The 22,878-nt window shown below is 34.1% G+C and overlaps 2 protein-coding genes across 2 annotated transcripts in view; both read left to right on the forward strand.

Annotated features, from left to right (window-relative positions):
* LOC137405686 (type-1 angiotensin II receptor-like) overlaps window positions 1–22,878 on the forward strand; it is a 159,343-nt gene that overhangs the window by 42,296 nt on the left and 94,169 nt on the right. The window lies entirely within an intron of this gene.
* The window catches only part of LOC137405689 (ATP-dependent (S)-NAD(P)H-hydrate dehydratase-like), a 232,414-nt gene continuing 230,914 nt past the window's right edge, over window positions 21,379–22,878 (forward strand). Inside the window, exon 1 of the mRNA XM_068092042.1 lies at window positions 21,379–21,384. The gene's annotated coding sequence lies outside the window, so the exon portion shown is untranslated. The remainder of the gene's footprint in view (window positions 21,385–22,878) is intronic.

Below are 22,878 nucleotides of genomic sequence, written 5' to 3' on the forward strand. Positions count from 1 at the left end.
CAACCCTCCATTGTTTTGTAGCTCGAGTAGAGTATAGAGATGTCAGTACTGGATACTTGACTTAGTGGTAACCAGCAACTGATGGCAAATGTCACGTGACAGCACTTTGGTTAGCTTTCACACAATGTAGCCAGCTATATAGACTATACTGTTACCTATAACAGAAGTTTTGACATCTGAAATCATTGTGGGCTCCACAAAGTGATCAGCTTCTAGAGTAGCCTGTATCATGAGAATTTCATCTTGAGCAGTAACATTACCTGTCTTACCAGCATCTGATTCTGTACCACATTTGCTGATAAGTTTGCAAAAGGTAGCCTTAAACTGTGTAACAGTAAGATGATTATTCCAGCCACCTAAACAAAAGCATCAATTATAACAATTACACAAAATCAACAAAAATGAACGTCTTATTAACATAAAACATAGTACCCATAAGATACAACAATACAACTATGATAATAATGACATATAAAAACTGTAGTCACGATCCTGAAAAAAGTAGGTCAAAATGCCACTGTATCGTTATGTAAAATGAAAGTGTGGCAATTTTCACTGAAATTCATTCACCCACATCTTAGGCATAACGCTTAATAGAAATTTTTTTAACAAGCATGGGGATGGGTTGCATCCATGATATTATTTCAACAGAAATGACAACAAACAAGTTGCAGAAATACTTCAAAGAAGCACAAATCATTGGCACAAATGCATTACTAGAGAGATTCACATCAAAATCTTCTGCTAAGCTGCAAACATTATAGTCATAAGCACTTGCAGCTGCCACTGCTTTGCCTGTTGTTTGAGGTTTTTGAAATTTTTTTAGATATACCTACATTAAGTTGAACAACCTAGCAGCACTGGGCTTGATAATATTGTTTTGAATTCAATCATTGAAAAGCACCATTCAACATTGAAAAATACCTTTAAATGACTGAACAGTAAAAACAGTGTGGGCACAGCATCTGGTTTCAGTCAAACATTCTGGCTCGCTATGTAAAACATGGATGATTGAAATGTTCATTGCAGACAGGTGCCCAAGGACCAGGCTTATTCATACTTCTGCAGTTGCGATACCATTGTAAATAATGAGAGTTCTCAGTTATTTTGTTTGGAAATCTAAAAATGAAAATGAAACTGTAGTAGTTAGTTAGCAGCAGTAGTAATAACAATAGTATTATTACTCTTATCTCCTTACTGCTAGCTATATAGTGGTACAACAACAAATAATTTTATAGGCACTACATACATTTTTTTCAAACATTTATTCAGAATTATTAGGGTGGACTACGGGCCATGACTTTCTTATTCTTGTAAATATTTCTATATGTGTATATCTTGCATGTTTTGTTTGCTCTTTTTATTATATTGTTCGTTATACTATATCGCTATTATGTTTTGCCTTTGTTTATGTTGTATCGCTGTTGTAATGTATTATAGTCATGCCAACGCATTAGCGGCTCCATTTATATTTATTGTTATACGGTTTTTTACTCGGTTCCAATATCCGGAATGGGTAACATGAACGTATATAAAGGGAGCGGGCTTGGTGGGAGAGCAGAGACATAGTCGTAAGCTCTTCGACTAATGAGTTTCCATTCACAAATAAAAATGAACTGAAAAGCCATACTTATTCTCTCTTCTTTATGCAAGTTTAGATCGTGCCAAAGTGAAAGCCGGCAAAGTCCTTTACAAGTACACGATGGTTTGTAATTCCTAAATATTACAATATTAAAAATTTAAAATTGCAATAATAAAAATCCTTCGTTCTGGAGGAAAAATTTCACTCACTAGCTTATGAATTCATCTAATCACTGACAACATACAGTCACACTAGCACACTCAGTAGTGATAGTGACACTGATTGACTCACTCACCTAGTGATTAGCGTAGTAGAACTAACTAGTGGTAGTACTAATTAGTAGTAGCACAACTAGTAGTAGTAGTAATAATACACTTTAGCAATAGTAATAGAACTAGTAGTAGAAGAGACACACTTGTGAAATGTTATGCCCTTTACTTCGAAAGTTCATTCCTGCGGTTTTTGCAGTTGATGGAATAGCACTCTGCACCTACACCCTTCTGTGTCTTACATGAATTTTCAGTAGCAATTTCAGTAGTCTGTTCGTTTGATTGAGAGATGTATTCGTGATCTGTCATAGCTGTTAAATCTGAAACTAGATTACTATTCTCACCTTGAACTTAATGAAAATTACTCTCACGCTTAACTCAACATGGCGCCTGCCCAATTCCGTACATGAGAATGACCTTAGCCATTCCAGGGGTTTGAGTTCAATGGGTTTTGAGTTCAATGTGCAACATGATGCTTTTTACATTTATTTTCGTTAGGGCTTATTTTTTCCGCTTCAAGATATCAACAATAATTTATTTCGAGCTTTCAATTTGATAATTTGTGTATGTTGCTCGCCATGGTAAGCTCAGCGTTATGTGTTATGGTTGAAGTAAAATCAAGGCAACCCCCGAAACAGGCCAAGCAGGAACTGATGCTTGGCTACAGTAGCTTAGGCACCTACAATTTAACTATACTTCCATCACTGCCAGTGTAAATGCCATTAATACCGACTCGCTATCACACAGCCGATAGCAGACTGTTGATATACCAACGCAACCCCAACAAGAGCCGATAAATCAGACTCTGTATAACAGCCGATAGCAGACTATGTATATACCAGTGCAACTCCAACAAGAACTAATAATACAGACTTTATATACTACAAATGGTAGCAGACTGTATAAATACCAGTGCAATTCCAGCAAAAGAGCTGATAATACAGGCTCTATATATTACAGCCGATAGCAGACTATATATATATATATATATATATATATATATATATATATATATATATATATATATATATATAGTCAAATTGTAGTGAATAGGAGGCCACTTTGGAAAATATATCCACGATATAGGGCTTTTGGATAATAGGAGGCTTTTGATAGGAGGCTTCGCTAAAAACATGCTAAAACAACTCTACTCGTCATGCTGATCGCATACGTATCTATTTTGCATTTTGCAAAAATTTTGCCGGAGAATGCAACATTTTGGAAAATTTTGCAGGTTGGGAGGCTCTGTAGTATGAATTGGAGGGCCTCCCATTAGCGCATAAATTGAATTTTTTATACAAAATTTGGAGTTGTTTTCTCTTTTGCACAAGCAATTATCTTCTCTTTAATTTCATGGACTCCTATTAGGTTTTTTATGTCTAGCATTAGATAGTCTTAGTGTCAAGGTCTACATTACTTCTTTTTATATGAATTTAGCTAAATTCCATATGATATTTAATTTTAAGGATTTTAGTTGCAAGGAACCTTGATTATTAGATAAAATGTTTTAATAATAGGTTGCAAAAGCCAACTAATTCGGTTTTCAGGACTTTGATCAACTAATGCCAAAAAAAAGACTTATTGGCAAATATTTTTGTGCTTTGATCAAATGTTTGTCATATTGTTTATCCACATGAAAATTTTGTTTCACCCTTTATAGCTTGTTCGTGTTAAGCAACACAAGAACTAGCATTTTGTTAGTTTTAAACAAGTTGCAATAATGATCGGATTGGTATCGAGATCATCATAGTTTTCACATAGAAACAAATACACTTTGTGATCATATATTAAAGCATCGCATATATTCAAGCATGCTGCAAATATGCCTGTTACATTCACAGAGCTAAAATGTTCAAAACATAAATTTCAAACATGAACTGTGACCACTTTCGTTACTAAAACATGTTCATCAAATCCAATCATTGCTACTAGCAGACAAAACTGGAAAAGATAGCATGTGGTGGCCTTTGAATTATAAAAAAATTTACGATAGGAGCCTTCGATGAAACCAAGGAGTAACTTTGAACACACTGTGAAGATTACATAGATATTCATCTCGCATTTATCAACATTGGTCAACACTTTCATTTCAAAATATCATTCTTAGTCAAAAGAAGAAAATGAATTCATAAGCGGCCCCTTTAGGGAGTAGAGTTTAGAGATGTTATAAGCTTAATATAGGCGTGTCAAACAAATAGTTTAATTGAGTGCAACAATGACAAAGACAATATTATTACAAACAATGAGTTTGTATGAACCTAAAGGTCTTTTGTGAAAATGGAACCAACCATCAAAAGCAGCCCGAACAGTTGTTGCAATACCAAAATATTGAAAATTGAATGATTTACAAAGCATAGCATCAAACCTTTTGTCAACAAAAATGGATTATCTGATTTATTTCTGTCAAATAAAGTTTTAGAGCTTCAAAACACTGCTGCTACAATAATTGTCCTGCGATTTGTGTGAGCAGTCCCTTGCATGTTGAGTATAGTGCAATATGTTATGGTTAGTGTAACCAATGGCTAGGCACAATTTTTTACAATAATATTCTAGCAAGACATCTCTAAAGTAATTGGCAAGGGAACTTTGCTGATTGCAGACACGCCCAGTTGCAGAAAGAACTTCAAGCTTGGATGTCTTTCTTGTCACTGGAGACCTTTTTGGAAATTGAACAACAACCTGTCGTTTGAAGGTCAGGCATTCTAGACCACTATGCTTCAACGGGTAGAGTTGCTGCTATTCCTGCAAAGAAACCATTTAGTAAGTTGTATAGTTGAAAATTAGGAGAATTTTGAACCCTACCCATTTTACAGACTTTCCCAAAATATCAAGGAGGTTTTCTAACATTAATTACTAAAAAGTGTGTTCCATCACGTTGTTTCAAAATACTTAGGAAATGGACCTGAACTTTAAAAGGAAGCTCTTGCAGCGGGTTACTTTGGCAGCACTACTACATGTAGGTGTGGCACAGAAGATGTCTTCCTACTGAAACTGCATAATTACATTTCTCCTAAAGATATTGCAATTCTAAGTATGCTGATGTTCCACCTAACAATAAAACTTTAATCAATAAGCTTTTCTTTGAAAAAGTTTGTTTTAATGTTGTGGTTAACACAAATCATTTCGCTCAGTAAAATTAAAAACAATGATTATCATCAGTGATTTATTTCAAGCTAATGCTTCTTTGTTCAAATCTTAGTTAAGAATGGTATCATTGAAATATAATATGTAATAAATAGCTGGATTAAGAAAAGCTCTATTTTACAAACCAACAATTACAGCGGTACTGTTCCTTTCCCTTCTAAGCAAAACGCACAAAAATCAACAACATTGTACACATTCAGCCTGTACTATTATGAGAACAGTATATGTCCATCTAAAGCCACAGTTGGAAATCAGAAAAAAAAATTGTGTCACATAGGATTTAAACTTGCAAGATTCAACGCGTTAGACTGACACAATAACAATTGTGCTAATTGACCTTCTTGCAATAGTTTGCAATAATTGAATGTTTAATTATTGCAACTGACAATATTTTACCGCACTCTAGACTGCCATGGTATTTTTAGTACAAACCAAGTTTAGTCCAACTCTTGAGCTGAATAAAATTATTAACTGTCTAACAGTCAATGTTTTTTCATGCACAGATTGACTATTTAATTGTATAAAAATCCCTTATTATTCAGTTGGCCTTTAACACTCTAAGGTTGGTGTGTTTAGATATGCCTATTGCTGCCATCCATGTACCAATTAAGCATCGGCTTACTGTCAGTCATTTTACTGAAAGATCGTGATTCTACTTCATGGTATGTTCACGGGTTTTTTAAACTTCAAACTCTAAAACATTTTTGTAACATTTTATTTTGCAAACGTGTTACCAGAGCTATGCACCAAATCGACATGTTTATGCTTTGTGCATTACTAAACCTATGTAAAGCTGTGATCGCAATGAAACTAAAATGATCATCTCCAATTTTACTTACACTTACAAAACTATTATTTCCGTCAGAACTTAGCAGATTACCGTCAGAGTTAGTGCTGCGTCTTTCATTATCTTTCTAATTACTAAGCCAGATTTTGAATTGGCTGCAATTTCATCAACATATGTAACTCTTTGTTTTTTAAGTCGCGAGGAACTTGCGAAGGCCATAATAACGCTAAATAGTTCAAATGTTGAAAAAAAGATGAGCGTTTCCGAGTTGAAATTTTCCAAACAAAGACTTAAAACAGACTTGCGAATTTATGCAACTTTCATAGAAAAATATTTAGACAACACTGTCAATACTATAAAAGTACTAAAGGTCGTTGGTTATGTTATCAACAAGTAATAAAATTAAGTTACTATGCGACTGCTTGAAAATTTGCTATAGTGTGCATATGACAGTTGGCCATACACTTTGCATAAATGCGCATATGGCAGCAAAAGGGATATCTTGCTATGAACAGTTTCTATAGTTACATGTTTTCCATGCGCTTCTGCCTTGCCAGTATTTAGGTATTTTATATAATAAAGACATTTAGCTTTAGCTGCTACTTACCACACTCCTAACTGGCAATAGTTTGAAACACCAGAATAGGGTTGTAGTCTATAGCACTAAGCTATCGTACAATACTGTTTTGAATGCATCTTAGGGTGTATCATCTAAGTACTTTTACTATCGCGAAATTCTGCTTGCGACCTGAAACACGGAGGTGAAAAACACTGACTGAAACACGACCACACAGTGGGATGCCAATTTAAAAGCCAAGCAGAACTTCATTGAGACAGCTGATCTAAAAAAGAAACAATATTTACTTGCAACAGGCTGAAACAACATTTACATACAACAGGCAGTGCAGCTCGGCACAACATACGCGTATAGCCAAGATCAATGTTCTATGGCTCTTACAAATATGTTTGTACAAAACACATTTTTATTGAGTAGCTGATTAATTAGCCTTTCATACGTGTACCTATTTGAAAGAAAAGAATCATCTGCCTGCATTGAACCAATAGAAAACATGTTAACAACCCTCACCGACCTGGGATTTTCCGTTTTTTGGGAGCACATATTTTTGTTCTCGCAATTTCGTTTTTTACTACAAGTGTAGTAAAAAAACCTTGGTAACTTTAAAGGTCTGACACGGCTGGTTACTTAACCAGCCGTGTCAGACCTTTAAAGTTACCAAGGTTTCAGAAATGGGCAATCAATAAACTTTTGAAAATGGATTACTGATTGCTTCCTATGTTATTAGCGGAAAAGGCTGAGAACACGACCGAGCTCACACTGCAACACACTTTTAGCTTTTTCTTTGCATCATTATATGTAATAAGTTCTGTTGATTGATATGTTTATAAAAATCTCATAGGCGGTGTGGTTCAAAAATAGGGGCCATTCTAACCTGAGGGCACACACATTCATTGGTAAAAGTTAGGTCTTTAACAAAAGCCATTACATTTATGAGAATAGCGATTTGTATAACAAAATATGTTGTATTCTAATAAAAAGTGTATTACGTTGTTCTATATAGATTGATATGGTAATGATGCTACCACTACCAGGCACACTGGCCTTTTAGCTATAACTAAACAACCATTTGTATTAACCGTTTTAGGCAACACTCTTGCTCACTTAAATTCTTGAGTTGTCTGCTCCTGTAATAATATTATGTTTTCCAAACTATGATACAATTAAAAGTGCTCTTGTGAATCCTGGTCATCAAATGTTTTAGCAATTTTTTATAACATCAAATGGCAATTCAAATTTCCTCTCTTCCAACAAGATCAATAATTTTTTTAATCCGTTTTAGCATTTTCAACTTATTAAAGAATGAAGTAATAAATTGTCAAAAATCATGAACTTGTGGTATGACTACTACTCTATTTCTTACATCTATCGCAAAAAATTATCGTCGACTTTTACGGACCGCAATTGCAATTTAAGAAAGCTTAAGATGAAGAGCTAAATATATAAAATAAGTACATAGGTTCATTGCAAGTTTACCAATTTTTGATGAGCTGAAATAGAAGTAGCATAAGTTGAATCAGTGCTTTTATTGAATAACAACAGGTTTTATGTAAACTAAAATCATTTATTGTAGGCAGGTGACACTGGAGGCAAATATAAACAGACAAGATCCTCACGCACACTTTTCGATCAATGTGGATTTTATTTGTATTATTAATACTGATTACACTAAAACTATTTAGTTTTTCTTAAATGGCCAGTGATCAAATTTTGAAATCTCACATTGCAGATGCATATTAACCGACTTAGCGTTGGAAGGCATTTGACACCACAACGATCGTTTTCCCTATATTTTCCAAGTTTATTAAAAATCCAAAAAGTTTACATCACTTCTATTATTTGAATTATTTTGATTCTGATCAAACAAAAAGTCACTAATGATCGCAGGATCAAATAATCTTTTATTTTACCGTTTTGAAAGTCGAGCTGATGTTGACTGTTTTTTCCAAATTTTATTCTTTTTCAAGGAGAGGCAATTTGTTTAGTTTTTAGCACAAATCAAAGCCTCTCAGATAATCATTTCATATTGTAAATCATCAACCGATATATTGTTGATGATATTTAAAACTTACTAGTGTTCATATCCTTTGTTTAACGTTACTAGGCGACAGTTTTATAAACGTCTACCGAAAGCGACATAAATTTTGTTTCTTCACGCAACCGGTAAACGACATTTTAGTCGTTTCTCTGCCAAAGGGTTAACACTAAAATAGTACGTCCAGCAAGTCCAGCAAAATCAAGAAAATTTTAGACCAACAGATTTTGCAAGCAAATAATTTTTTTAACAAATATGCTTCAAGATGTCATTTCTTACAGAAATAATTTTTTCAGTTGTCTAAGCTAGGATTATTAAAAATATGTGAGCTTGTTTTATAACTCGCATGTTTTTAGACCACTTTTAATTACTCTTTCCAGGTTTAATGTTTTCTTCCAAAATACACATGATACAACTAAAACACAATTAACACTAAAATAATACGTCCTAAGCTCCAACGAACAACATGAGCCTTCAATTGCTGTGCAGACGGCTTTTCTCCAAAAATTGTAATCTATTTGAAGAAGGTTCAATGCTGGGACAAAAAAAAATGAAGTTGCCCTTTCGAGCACTTTAAAAAATTTCAAAAAATCTGAGATTATATAGACATTATTAAAGTCCTTTAAATAGCTCAGAGGTTTCTAGTAGAACAGATTTTCAGCCTTGATTTACACGATTATGGCATGTGCTTTTACAATAAAGTTACTCTGCCATTGGCATGCAAGTGCTACTGCGCCTGTTTGTTACAGTTCGTCTTTGTAACACTATTCAAGGAAACTGAAATAATTACTAGCTCAGCTAAAATTTCCACTTCAATGCTCATATCAACTGATTAAACAATTAAAAAACATTCTGGTTAATTGGCAGTAGACATGAATTTGGAGACAAACAAGAAGGTGAACTAAATAAAAGCAACAAAAGACTGATTGATACTTGTTGTTGCTAACTAACAAGGTGAAAGCAGTGTCTGTCTGACTTTTCATTTATCCATCGTCGGGATACAGTTAGGAGCAATATATATTTTTGATGAGACTAAAGCTCATAACATTCATCTGGGTATATTAATACTCCAAAGCTTGCACTAATAGGTAGCTTTCAAATTTTTGTGAATTTATGAGAGGCTAGTCATTTTTTCTATTTTTCGACACAACTGACATCTTCTAATGGCAAACTAGTTTAACTCTTTTGCTACTGCATAAAATTCTGACCGAACGATTAACCTGCCCAAATTAATTCAAATGGTTTTTCGAAAAAAAGCGATAAAAAAAGCTAGTATTTAAGCAATAACTCAAGAATGAAAACAGATATTATGTTACTGTATAATGCATCTTATTTAAAAAAATGTTCTCTACAAGGTAAGCTTAGAATTGTTTGGTGAATCTCACTCTCACAATTTTTCTGTTGCTTTATTTGCGATAACGATCTGGTTTTGCCGTTTTGAAAAAATGATTGGAAATTGAATAGTTGAACCAAAATAATGTATATTGGTTGCACGTGACTAGCAACAAGGTGGTTTCGTGCGAGACCAGATTTTATTAGTCTAGCTAAGGTGTAGGTTTCGCAATGAAAAGCAAAGTGAAACCCTATTGAAACGTCAATACACCGGCTTACTGTCTGTACTTAAATTACTGCGAAATGTTAGAATGGTTGAACTGCAACCGAATTATATTGGTTGCACCTGCTTGGAAACAAAGTTGTTTCATTGGAGCCATAATTTGATGTGTCTAGCTAATGTGTGGGCTTCCTAATAAAAAGAAATGTGAAACCCTATTGATAAGCTGATACATAGGCTTGCGGTGGCAAAAGAGTTAACAATGTACTAAAATCTGTAATAGCGAACCCTATACATACTCTTATTGCTCCAGTTCGGCAAGAATGTAAACTATATTTTTAAGGCCAGCTATAAAATTCTCGTCATTGAGTTTGAGAATTTGCACCAACTTGACACTTTACTTCATGTGAAAGTATTTATGTTGCATCAAACAAAAGCTTTACATAAATTATTAATGTTAGGTGGAGTTCCCGTTATAAGAGGTATACATTATAAGAGCATTTACTGGACAGATATTCCAACCAGATAAAGTCCAAACTATGCCCATACACTTGAAGTTCATTCTTTGAATTACTATACTGGGATTGAAGTTGAAATACGACATAACAGTCAATCAAGAGAACTTCAATTTATTTATCATACAGGAAACAAATACATTATGTTTAAAGAAAAATGCAAGTGTTTTGACAAAAAAAGTTTGAGCCATGTATATATAGTTCGAAAAAAAAACTGCTTTTTATTTTGCGATTTCACTTTTCACAAAGAACCAATGTCCCTGTGTATCACGAAAAATGAAGGATAACTGCAAAAGATAGCTATGACAAGCAGAACGGGATTTTGAGCAAAAATTGGATTTCTTTAAAACAGATTGTAAGTAATACTAATATGCGAGTCAATCTATTAACCAACATTAATGCCATTGAAAGTTAAAAAGGGTATAGCATGGGGCAAATTATTAACTCTTTCGCTACCATAAGCCGATGTTACGGCTTCCGAGGTAATATAAGTACAGACCATAAGCCAATGTATTGGCTTATCAATAGGGTTTCACTTTTCTTTTCATTACGGAGCACACGCATTAGCTAGACACATCAAACTCTGTCTCAACCAAAACAATTTGGTCGCCAATCACACGCAACCAATAGAATAATTTTTGGCCTAACAGTTTCATTTCTACTTATTATCAAAACAGGAAAACCAGATCATTATCGTCATGGCAATAAGAAACACACGGCATTCATTCAACGCAAAGAAAGCGTCAGAACATTTGTAAGATTGGGACTCACTAAACAGTTTCATAGTTATTTTGTAGAATTTTTTTGAAAAAGATGCATTTTACAGTGAAACAGTAGGTTTTGATTTTTGGGATATTACTTAAATACTAGCTGTATATCAGTTTTTTGAAAATTTGTTTGAATTAATTTCGTTTGGTCAGAAATTAATGTGATAGCAAAAGTGTTAAATGTATTTGCCAAAAATAATATAATTGAATTTTTAAGACTAGAAGTGATTTTTTATCTCTATAATTGTAAAACACATCTAAAAAAAATTTGTTTTTTTCACTAAGGCTCATTCTACGTTTCTCGATATTTTGGTCTATAAACACCGTGATTTACCTTCACTAAGTTCTTGTGTCCACTCTCTTCTGACCAGAAACATCCCGAAGATGTATGTAAACTGTTGGAACCTTAAATTGCCAGTTCTGTAGATAACTTGACTAGCATCAAGGTGGATGCAGGACATGTTATGGCAACACTCTGCAATGATTCATAATAAAATAGAAATAACAATTTTTTTTAATAGAACCTTTTCCGATTTATATTAAACGTTTACATCATACGTTTACAGCTAATCATTTGCAAGTTCAGTGCTTGCTGCAGAAAAAAAAACTGAGCAAGTAGAAGTGTATTTGGTATTCTAGCCCTGACATTCAATCACAGCTTTTATATTCCTCACCGGTGTAGTATTTAGGCATTAGAAGAGCATGACTAAAGCAATGTGAACAAAATTTCAAAAGCGATCACCAAGTCATGAAATCGACTGTCAGTTGTCTGACCTTGATTTGGACTTGGCTTCTAGATATTATTGTAAGGTAAAGTTTAGAGCTCGTCACCATGGGTGTTAACTGCGAGTTTCTGTTCCTGTCCCAGACGCTACGCTAACCTATAGTTTTTACAAGTGCTATCGCCAGTGAACAGGTAACAGGAATGCAAGAACACGACAACTATAAACATGCAAGGGTGAATAGGAGCTGTGTACATAATTGAAATTAGGCAGTTATTCACAGGGCATAGTCCAATTTGTAAAACATATTAACCAGAACCTGACGTTAAACCAAATTATTGTTAACCTTTTCCACACCGTTCCCGTAAATCTTATGGGCTGAGAGCGCAGTCTCAGCGCACCAAACCCGTAATTGCCATCTGATCTGAGTCTTCGATAGGTATTTTTTAAATTCATTTATTTATTTTAAAAACGGCACCAAAATTTTTCATTAATATTTTGAGGAGTTTTAAAAGATATCATACTACTGTTTTGAGGCTATAATTACTCCCTTCTACGCATGTGCAAAAAGAACACTTTGTTAGAAGTTGAACGGTCTTTATGGAACGCTGATCATCATGAACGGTTGCGATATTTGAAGCGCTGCTAAAAAGATTTGTTTACAGGAAGATAACGACTGGTTTGAAAGTGAAGAAGGGGATTTCAGACCGGAAAAATGTGAGGAAGCCGATGAAAGTGAAAAGAAAAATCAACAGAATGAATTGGATTGCGAAAGTGAGACTGAAACAGCCGGCGTTGAAAAGGCTAATAATGACGGATATCAAAGAGGAGCTTATTTAAAACCAAAAGAACTACATTTTGCTGACAGTCTGGCAGGAGTATAAGTTTGAATTCTTAAACAGGTAAGTGTTTTTTATTATTCAAAGCTTTTTAAACATCGGCCATTATAAATATTATTTTGAACGAAACGAATAAATATGGCCTTCAAAAACATTGCGATGCTTCGGAGCCTGTTGATGATAAAGATTTGGCGAGTTGTTTGTTTAGTTTTGCATTTAAGTATTCTCAAAAAGCCTACTAAGCTGCCTTACTGGTCCACTGTGGCATTCCTTTATTATCTACGCTGATTTTTAATCAATTTAAAAGCTGAAAGAAAACTAGAAGCAAGCTTACACTTTATTGACAAGTTTGAAGACCCTACTGGCAATAAATTGTTAAAGTTAGAAAAAAATTTTGCCATGACATGCGACTGGTTCTATCCTGTTTTTCTCTCTGATAAATTTATATCTGTAAATGAAAGCTTGCTGGCATGGGAAGGATGGCTCAACTTCAGACAGTATATTCCATCTAACAGATCTAAATTTGGAATTAAGTTATTTGCTTTCCGTTGCTGTCTCTGGCTATGTGCACCAGTTATCTGTATACATCGTCGATGAGCAAACTGAATGCACTGGCAGCGGAGTCAAATGTGGAATATATTTGTGCAAGTCATGTTTTGATTTTTACCATGCTAACTAAATTTATTTACAGATGGTATTTTATTGTTTCTGCAAATGCTTCACTGCTTTGTATTGCTAGCTTTTGTACATAAATTTGCTAATCTATTGTATTAGTTGTGCATTGGTGTGCTGTATTTGTTGCACACTTTTATCTTCAGAGCAGCAGTCTAATCAAATAGTTCTGTTCTCATATTGTTTTTCAATCTAGTAGTCCATGATTTGCTGTTTCTGCTCATAATAAATGTTGCTTCATGTTTTTTGCTGCTTCACCAAATGTGTGAATATAGGCTCATGACTTAATTCTTCTTGCACACATCCAGTTAATCTTTGCTGCAGCACACATGAACCTGTGCAATGACTTTATATGCAAAACTTTTACATAGATCTATAGTCTCAAGAGATGCATAAAAACTCAGAGCAAAAAATCGTAACTGCATATATATATATATGTCTAGCTGCAAAGTTTTGCAAGCTGTGTGGAGGAAAAAATCTCATTCTGTAGGAAGATGTCTCAGCTTCCAGATGCATATTTATTCGCAGTTTTGTGCCAATTTGCACAAAATTTGGAGCAACCTTGTCGGGTGACTGTTTTGCGCTGCTTATGGACAAGGCGTCTCGAGCATTTCCAGTGGCGCTCCCGCTATACATTGGAGCTCATAACTCCACTTTCAATGCTCTTGGACGACTAATTTTTTTTGAAAATTGTTGTGAACATATAAATCTATGCAGTAATTATTTATACAGCATTGCAAATTGCTTTTAGTAAATATAAAAAACAATTGAAAATGGCCGACAAAAATAAAAAACTCGTCGCTTCAATGAATTGAGATTTTTGCAGGAAAGCAAATGCAAGCTAGCTACATAAAAAAAAATCGGCTTGTAGAGAAATTTCTCAACATTCCTATGCATGTTAATTTATGTATCTACCTCAATCTTGATGAAAGTTGATGCAGTCTTTACGCAGTGGTATCGAAGGCTCAAATCGCCATAGTAAATGCTCTGGTGCGGTGGGGAATTTCCAGCCGTAAGCCCGCGGCCGCTAAAGGGTTAGTAAGAACTCTGCACCAGCTTCATGAAGCTAAAAAGTCATACATAATAGTTACATATATATGGAAAAAGAGACAAACCAAAAAGCAGCAACACTTATTCAATACTAAGAATGATTACCAAAGCTGAGAATATTAACCGGCATAATGCACAGTAGCACTGGCATACATTTGCTGCTTGAATGGTATGTTTCCAAAAGAAAAGTGAGTTCAATTTTTTTTAAAGATTACTACTTCCTAACAAGCAAAATGATAACAAGCCACGGAACTACGAGTTAGCAACCTAGGCAGCTAAGTTGTACATGTAATCCAGATGAGTCTATTACGGTTTTTAGCAAGGCAAATAATTAACCAATATTTGAGTGTTCACCAAACTAAATTTTCTTAAATGTGCCATTTTTAGCGGCACAGAAAAATCAAATTTTTGATGATCATTTGCACCGACTTGAGGCAGGTGGTAAGAGTGAAACAAACTAGATTTGTTCGACTTAGTCAAAAGCGTATAAAAGTATTAGGCACAATTAGCCACATGAATACTTGTTACAGAAATATCTATCATACTAAGATAGAGTTTAAAATCATTTCTATGAAAAGCCTGATGCAGTTGCTTCATTTTGTCCTGGGAACATTTAAAATCCTTTAACAGAAAATGCGAAACCTATATAAAATATATAATATAATATAAAATTAAAACTGGTAGCAAATTTATGTTAGCAATGACATATTTTTATTGTAGTTTTACATTAGCACTATTTGCTCTAAACAGTGTGGTAACTACATGATGTATTTAACAAAATAACGTCAACTCCTTTACTACTAAAGGAATTTCTTTACTGCGACATAAGTAATCAGTGACACCTAATTTCTAAAATGAGTCTGTATAAATGGTTTTAACTTTAAACCACATGATCTATTAACAGTATTTTTATAGCAAGTTAATCAGTATAATAATATGTTAGTTGATGCCCCAAAAACTATCAAAAATGCGTTGCAGAATGAGAGGGAACACTTTTCGTTCATTTTGAAATTACCGTGAGGTGAGCATAAAACTCGAGTCAGATGATTCATGAATATTATTAGTTTACAGTATATTATTACTGATAAAAATAATAACTCTCATCAGCAATATTACTCAATAAAATTTCCCAGTCCATAAAACTAAAACTAGTAAAAATTGGTGGCTGTTATGCTTTCGACATGACTGTTATTTCTAAGAAGAAATTGTCATAAAACAAGTATTCGCAAAGCGAAACTACACTTGGGCTGTAAACATATTTTTATTGGTTCAACATATACAAACAATTGCTTTTTTCATTCAGGTATATATATAATAAAGTAATTTGTCAATTATTCACTAATCATAAACAATTTGGGTCACGATCTCAGAAACCATGGTTAAATCTGTGGTTTGAGATTGGGAGTTATCTACACTACTAGCAAAAGGAGTGAGTTCTCAGTTATTTTGCCAAAAGAATTTTTGATCTTACCTTAATTACAGCAGGTTTTATGGTCAATAAACTGAATGCATGTTCACCATTAATGCGAAAATATAGTTCCGAGAAAACAAGTGTTGAAGTTTGAGAAACGAAAACTAATGGACAATTGTGTTTACATTTCAAAATGTCATAGCAACCAATATCAATCAAGATGTTGTGATATTTATCTAGATTTCTGAATTTATATCCAGAAAATTATGCTGAAGTTAAAAATTTAAACAGATTGTAGCTGTTTGCCATAGAAATAGCTGTATATCTAAAAGAAAATGTATTACTTATTCAGTTAGTGCAGCTTTATAGTCGGATAACTCAACTTCGTGGTTTGCGACTTGACCATGGTTTCTGAGATTGCGACCCATTCGTACAAAAGCTTGACAAAGCCACATCATGCAGCACTTGGTTATGCGAAAACACTTTGACTATCTTTACTGTAGGCCTACTACTAGGTTCACAGTAGCTCAGGAGTTGAACAATTTGATTCGCACTGAAACAGCTTCGTCAAAAGAAAACAGAAGCAATCAGTGTAAAATCTGCTTTGTATTACTTTTACGTCATGCTTTGCTGTATTTGAGAATCATATTGCATACGTGTATAATTCAGAAAAAATCAGAACCAGAGGTTTCCAAGCTTTTAATATTAATCGAGCTAATTATTATTATAGCTAATTTAAATCTTGAATGATTAAAAAAATAACTGAGACAATTTATGCGTAAATTATTGGTGAGCTTGCAACAAAACTTACATTACAGTTATTTAGTCTCAAACCATTTACCGTATCCTACTCTGCTGTGTTGTAAGTGCAAAATATGTGGAAAAGTGATCACAAGATCTTAAAAGATCAATAGCAAACAGTTAATCGCAGCCATCACAAAAACGTCATAGGTTGGAATCCCTTTACGAAACGGCTCAAGTGGGATGTAAGTTGCGCAATGATGGCCTCTGTTTAAACTTTTGTGCAACCTCATTCGTCGATATATTTTTACAAATTCACCTGATGTATTCAATAAATCATGTCTATTGTCCTTAGGTGACCATTTCCTGATCATTGTAATGCTTTCACTTTGAGCACTGATATCTCAAAACCTAGCCTAAAAATTATTTTATTTTTTAACTTTAGTTCGAAGGAATGCATACCATCCTCTGATGACATGAGGAGCCTGTTGGTCACCTGCGATAGTCAAAAGATTCTGCAGAAATTGTTCATGCTTTTTGACAGAAATTATGGGTCACATGATCAGATTACGACAGAAAAATTACACCAAGCTGAAAAAAATTGTAAAGTAGCGAGCATTTATAATTGAGCATGTATGTTTGATGAGAGCTTCCCGGTAGAACCTGAAGTGTTTGTCATAAACTAGTGCTACGAAACGTTTTATACCGAGGCTGTGATTGGCCTTTAATTTTATGTGATAGCACTGCATGTCAGAACAATAACTACATTGAGTTGAGTACGTAATCAAAATAAAGGGATTCTAACCTACAATGTTTTCCTGATAGCTGCGATTAACTGTTCATTTTTGAGCTTTTAAGAGCTTGTAATCACCATTCTACAAATTCTGCACCTACAACCCAGCAGAGTAAGACATGGTGAATTTTTTGATACCAAATAACTGTAATGTAAATTTTGTTGCGAGTCGACCTTTAAATGCAACTGCATTTTGACAGCATGTTTATAAGCAGGCTTGATGTAAGAAACAGAGTAAGAGTCATACCACAAGTTCATGATTTTTGAACAAATTATTACTTCACTCTTCAATATGTTGAAAATGCTAAGACGGGTTAAAAAATTATTGATCTTGCTGGAAAATAGGAAATTTGAATTGCCACTTGATGTTATAAAAAAATTGCTAAAAATATTTGATGACCAGGATTCACAATAACACTTTTAATTGTATCATAGTTTGGAAAACGCAATAAATTATTATTATTAAATAAGAAAATTTTATTGCCACTTGATGTTATAAAAAAATGCTAAAAACATTTGATGACCAGGATTCACAAGAGCATTTTTAATTGTATCATAGTTTGGAAAACATAATATTATTACATGAACAGAAAACTCCAGAATTTAGGTGAGCAAGAGTGTTGCCTAAAATGGTTAATACAAGTTGTTTTTTAGTTATAGCTAAAAAGCCAGTGTGCCTGGTAGTAATATGGTAGCATCATTACCATATCGTACTATATAGAACAACGTAATACACTATTTATTAGAATACAATATATTTCGGTATACAAATCGCCATTCTCATAAATGTAATGGCTTTTGTTAAAGACCTAACTTTCACCAATGAATGAAGTGTGCCCTCAGGTTAGCATGGCCCCTATTTTTGAACCACGCCGCCTATGAGATTTTTTATATACACATCAATCAACAGAAGATTTTACATCTAATGATGCAAACAAAAAGCTAAAAGTGTGTTGCAGTGTGAGCTCGGCCGTGTTCTCGGCCTCTTTTGCTAATAAAATAGGAAACAATCAGTAATCCATTAATCCATTAATCAATTAATCAGCTACTCACTAAAAAAAAGTGTTTTGTACAGAAAATTTTGTAAGAGCCATAGAACATTGATCTTGGCTAATTGCGTACGTTGTGCCGAGCTGCACTGCACAGCCTGTTGTATGCACTCAGTTAATGGACTACGTACAAACCTGCTTGTGTTTTAAAACGTTTCAATTCTGAGAACCCAAATTAAACTCATTAAAAAATTCAGTCAAACTTTGCAAAAATGGTTAATATTTTTATATTAACGTTTAAATATTAATATTTAATATTAATAGTTTAATAAACTTTATATTAAATTTATACATAGTTGAAATACTGTACATAAATATAAAAAACTGATAATTTGTACTTACAACTCCATACATTAATATTTTGCATCCTAACTATTGTTTTAGTTATTTTTTTGATTGCCAGTGCTATGGTAGTTTGGTTTAGCAAACTGCCCAATGTAATTAACGACTGCAGTCTCCAGAGCCAACTATAATCATCAGAAGATCAAGACTTAAAAAACAAGGGCTCATCAACTCACCCTTTAGCTTTTTTAAAAACTTGTAGACCGATATGATTGGTTCTATGAGGCCATGATCGAGGGACTATAGTTCGGTGTGGAGAGCTCATCTTCATTCTCCAGATCAAAAAACTTCTACAAAAGTAAAATGTTTGTAACGTAATATTAAGTAAGAAAGTTGATGACCACTTTATGCATTGGGCCTCTGACCACCTTTTATTTGGTATTTACAGGCATGTTAAAAGTGGGCTACCGTTAAATCTATATTTGAATGCTAACTCTATTTTAATGGTACTGCTATTTGAGACCTCTCAAGGCAATTGTTTGAAAAATTGAAGGCCATTTTTTTATTGAAGGATGGGAGTAGGACTGAAAGATAGAGTGTTGTTGCATCAAAATAGATGCGTTATGGTATTTTTTTGAGGTAATATTATCGCGTTTATCAAAAGTTAAAAAAAAAGTTTGGGGTATCGATCGAGTCTAAAGTAAATTAAAATTATACCGCAAAAGGTTCACTTTATGCAAAGAAATTCAAAGCAACAGACAAATGGCAACAAGTGTTGAAACTAATGTGTTGAAAGGTCTATGCGAGGTCATTGAGTAAAAAGCTTATTAAGTGAGCTAGTTAAGGTTGACCTACCAGCCCTTGAAAATCAGGTTGAGTACGCATCCAATAACTGAGAAGAAGCGTTGAACTAGCATTTGAGATCTGTTCATCATTGTAATATCTCTCAGGAAAGAGGACTTTAATGACTACGTAGGCCTAAACAGATAACAAACTACTGATCCACGACCAGTTGATATGTTGATGGACATGCCGATAAATTTGATATAGGCATACTTAAAGTGCTTGCCAAATGGAAAGCAATACATGAGCTGTTATGGATGAGCAGCTTTCAATGCAAGCAGCTGGGCAAATGGCTTTGTACTAGCCGTTGTTATGAAATATTACCCAAGCCTGTGTCAGTAGACAGCTCGCACCTCTGGTAGTTAAAGTGCTAAAATTTTCAAATAAATTAAGTAATTCCATGTCAATAAGATAATACCATAGTTTTTAAATATAAATATAAACTTGTAAAAATTCATGACTTGATAATATGTCGTGTTTAACGCTTTGATCCTTGCCGATCTTATCAATGTGTGTCAGTAAACCTGGGCAATATTTTCAGCGATCCGAAGAATAGTATAATGATATTTGATCAAACACCAGTAAAAAACCTACCACCGATGTCATCAAACAGAAAAAAATGGTATTTCACCATTGTTCAGGCTGAAACTATAAACTTTAGTACAATTTTAAAAACTCGTAAAAAAATTTACAGATCATATCCATCCAGCACACTCTCATCATCTTTTCATGACTTAAAATATACTGGAAAAATATAGTTAGTAAAATATTTTCCACCTACAACACAAAAAGGTAAGACATGGTTAATCTTTCCACACTAAATAACTTTAATGTAAATTTTGATGCAAGTAAACCTTTAACTCTTTCACTAATACATTAAAATCTTACCGAATGAATATTCTGCCCAAATTAATGAAACAATTTTTTGAAAAGCTGATATACCGCTAGAAATTAAGCAATATCTCGAGAATAAAAGCAAATATCATTTTACTGTAAAATGCATCCTATTCAAAGCAAAATTTTCTACAAGATAACTACAAGGTGATTTTTACTCTTGTACAATATCTAACGTTTTATTTGTGTTGAACGAACGCAGTGTGTTTTTCCTTGCCATGACGATAACGATCTGGTTTCGCCGTTCTGAAAAATAATTAGATATGGAATAGTTGAAACAAAGATTTTTAGGTGCACGGGATTGGCAACACAATTGTTTCACTGGAGACAAATTTTGATTGGTCTAGCTAATGTGTAGGCTTCGTAATGAAAAGAAAAGTGAAACCCTATTGATAAGCCGATATATCGTTTTACGGTCAGTACATTTATCACCGCGATTTGTTGACAATATTTAGCTAAAAAATTTTTCCTTGATAGCAAGTGATTGGCAACAAGGTTGTTTCACTGGAGACAAAATTTGATTGGTCTAGCTATTCTATAGGCTTCGTAATTAAAAGAAAAGTAAAACCTTATTGAAAAGCCGATATATAGGCTTACGGCCTGTACTTGAATTACCACTAAAGCTGATATATCGGCTTACAGTAGCGAAAGAGTTAAAACCAGGCTTTATTTTCATTGGAGGGTCAGTGAATGTCTCAATAGCTTAAAACCTTCCAGTTAGGAAAACCAGAATACATTGAAATCAAGGCTCAGAGGCTAACCATGACACTAAACCATAAAAATACTCATTTTAATATTATCACCAGAACTATATTTAATGCGAATTTTGATTTTTTGTAATAACAGAGAAAAAGCATTCTAAGTAGTAATTCTATGTTGTTATTACTGTTATATGAAACAATACCATTTTAAAGTTCTTGTTGGCATAAGTAACAGTAAAAAACAACAAGAAAGGCGCACAGCTAATGGCTAAGTCTTGGCAGTTGTTGTCTAAACTAGAGACCATATGAATGAAAACTTGGAAAGAAAATATGGAAAAAAGTTAGATTGTTTTATCTGGTCAGTATGTACCTGCAATCAAGAGCAAGCTAGGCATTGTAGCATTATTACAAAACTCAATATCAGACCCTACAAGAAAAACGAAAATTGATGATTAGCATCCATTTATGTTGGCTAAAGGTCCGGCCACACGTAACGAATTATTCGTTCAATCTGACCGAATCCACGAATTTCACAGAATTCACTGATTTATTCTGCCGAATATCATAGATTCGTCTGAGCTGTGCATGCACACCGAATTTGTCAACGAAACGCTTTTAATTGGCTAACCAATGGTTTTTAGCGAGCACGGTTCTAGTAGCTTTGACAAGTGGTATAGTCCAAGACACGTACGACGACCCACAATAAAAGTATGACCGTGATATGACTTGATACATACGATGCAACGGCCTATATGCGCTATTGTTGGTTCTCTCTCGTTGGTTCACCATGACAGGAACTTCTCATCGTGTATCCAGAATTTTCTTTTAGATGTTTTAGAAGCTGTGAATTATTTCTTTTCAATAATAATAATTTCTTTTTATGCAGCAAAAGCTCCGTCGCAAAAACAGTCGCTATCTCTAGCGCATATAGGCAGTTGCATCGTATGTATCAAGTCATATCGCGGTGATAGTTTTATTGTGGGTCGTCGTACGTGTCTTGGACTATATCACTTGTCAAAGCTACTAGAATCGTGCTCGCTAAAAAAATTGGTTAGCCAATTAAATGCGTTTCGGTAACGAATTCGGTGTGCATGCACAGCTCAGACGAATCTATGATATTCGGCAGAATAAATCTGTGAATTCTGTGAAATTCGTAGATTCGGTCAGATTGAACGAATAATTCGTTACGTGTGGCCGGACCTTTAGGCAAGTTAGACAGTACATCACAAGTTAGACAAAGACATGAGTAATGAGTGTAACCAGTGCCAGCATGTGGTTTACAGCGATTGATGAGATTAGCTCTTTCTCTGAACTAAACAGCCAACAGGTATGAGATTACATAATGCCATACACTCAGCTATATACAAAGGGGTGTTTAAATAATGCTTCTTACTAGTTCAAGACCTTTATTTCTTGAACAGGGTTCTATGTTTGGCTCTGAAATCTAAAGCTAGCTCGAGACAAAACATGTCCTGCAAGACACTGGAGAACTATCCTGCAAAATTTTGCCACTGAATTTTCTGATTCTACCTGCAAATTCGTTGCAAACTAGCATATTAATGTGTATACGAAGAGCTTCACGATTTTGCATGTACCTGTATCATGGTGGGTTAGCCAATCTTCAACAAAATGTTTACAAACAAAAGCAAGGCT

This window comes from Watersipora subatra, chromosome 10 (assembly GCF_963576615.1).
Source record: "Watersipora subatra chromosome 10, tzWatSuba1.1, whole genome shotgun sequence".
Classification (NCBI taxonomy): domain Eukaryota; kingdom Metazoa; phylum Bryozoa; class Gymnolaemata; order Cheilostomatida; family Watersiporidae; genus Watersipora; species Watersipora subatra.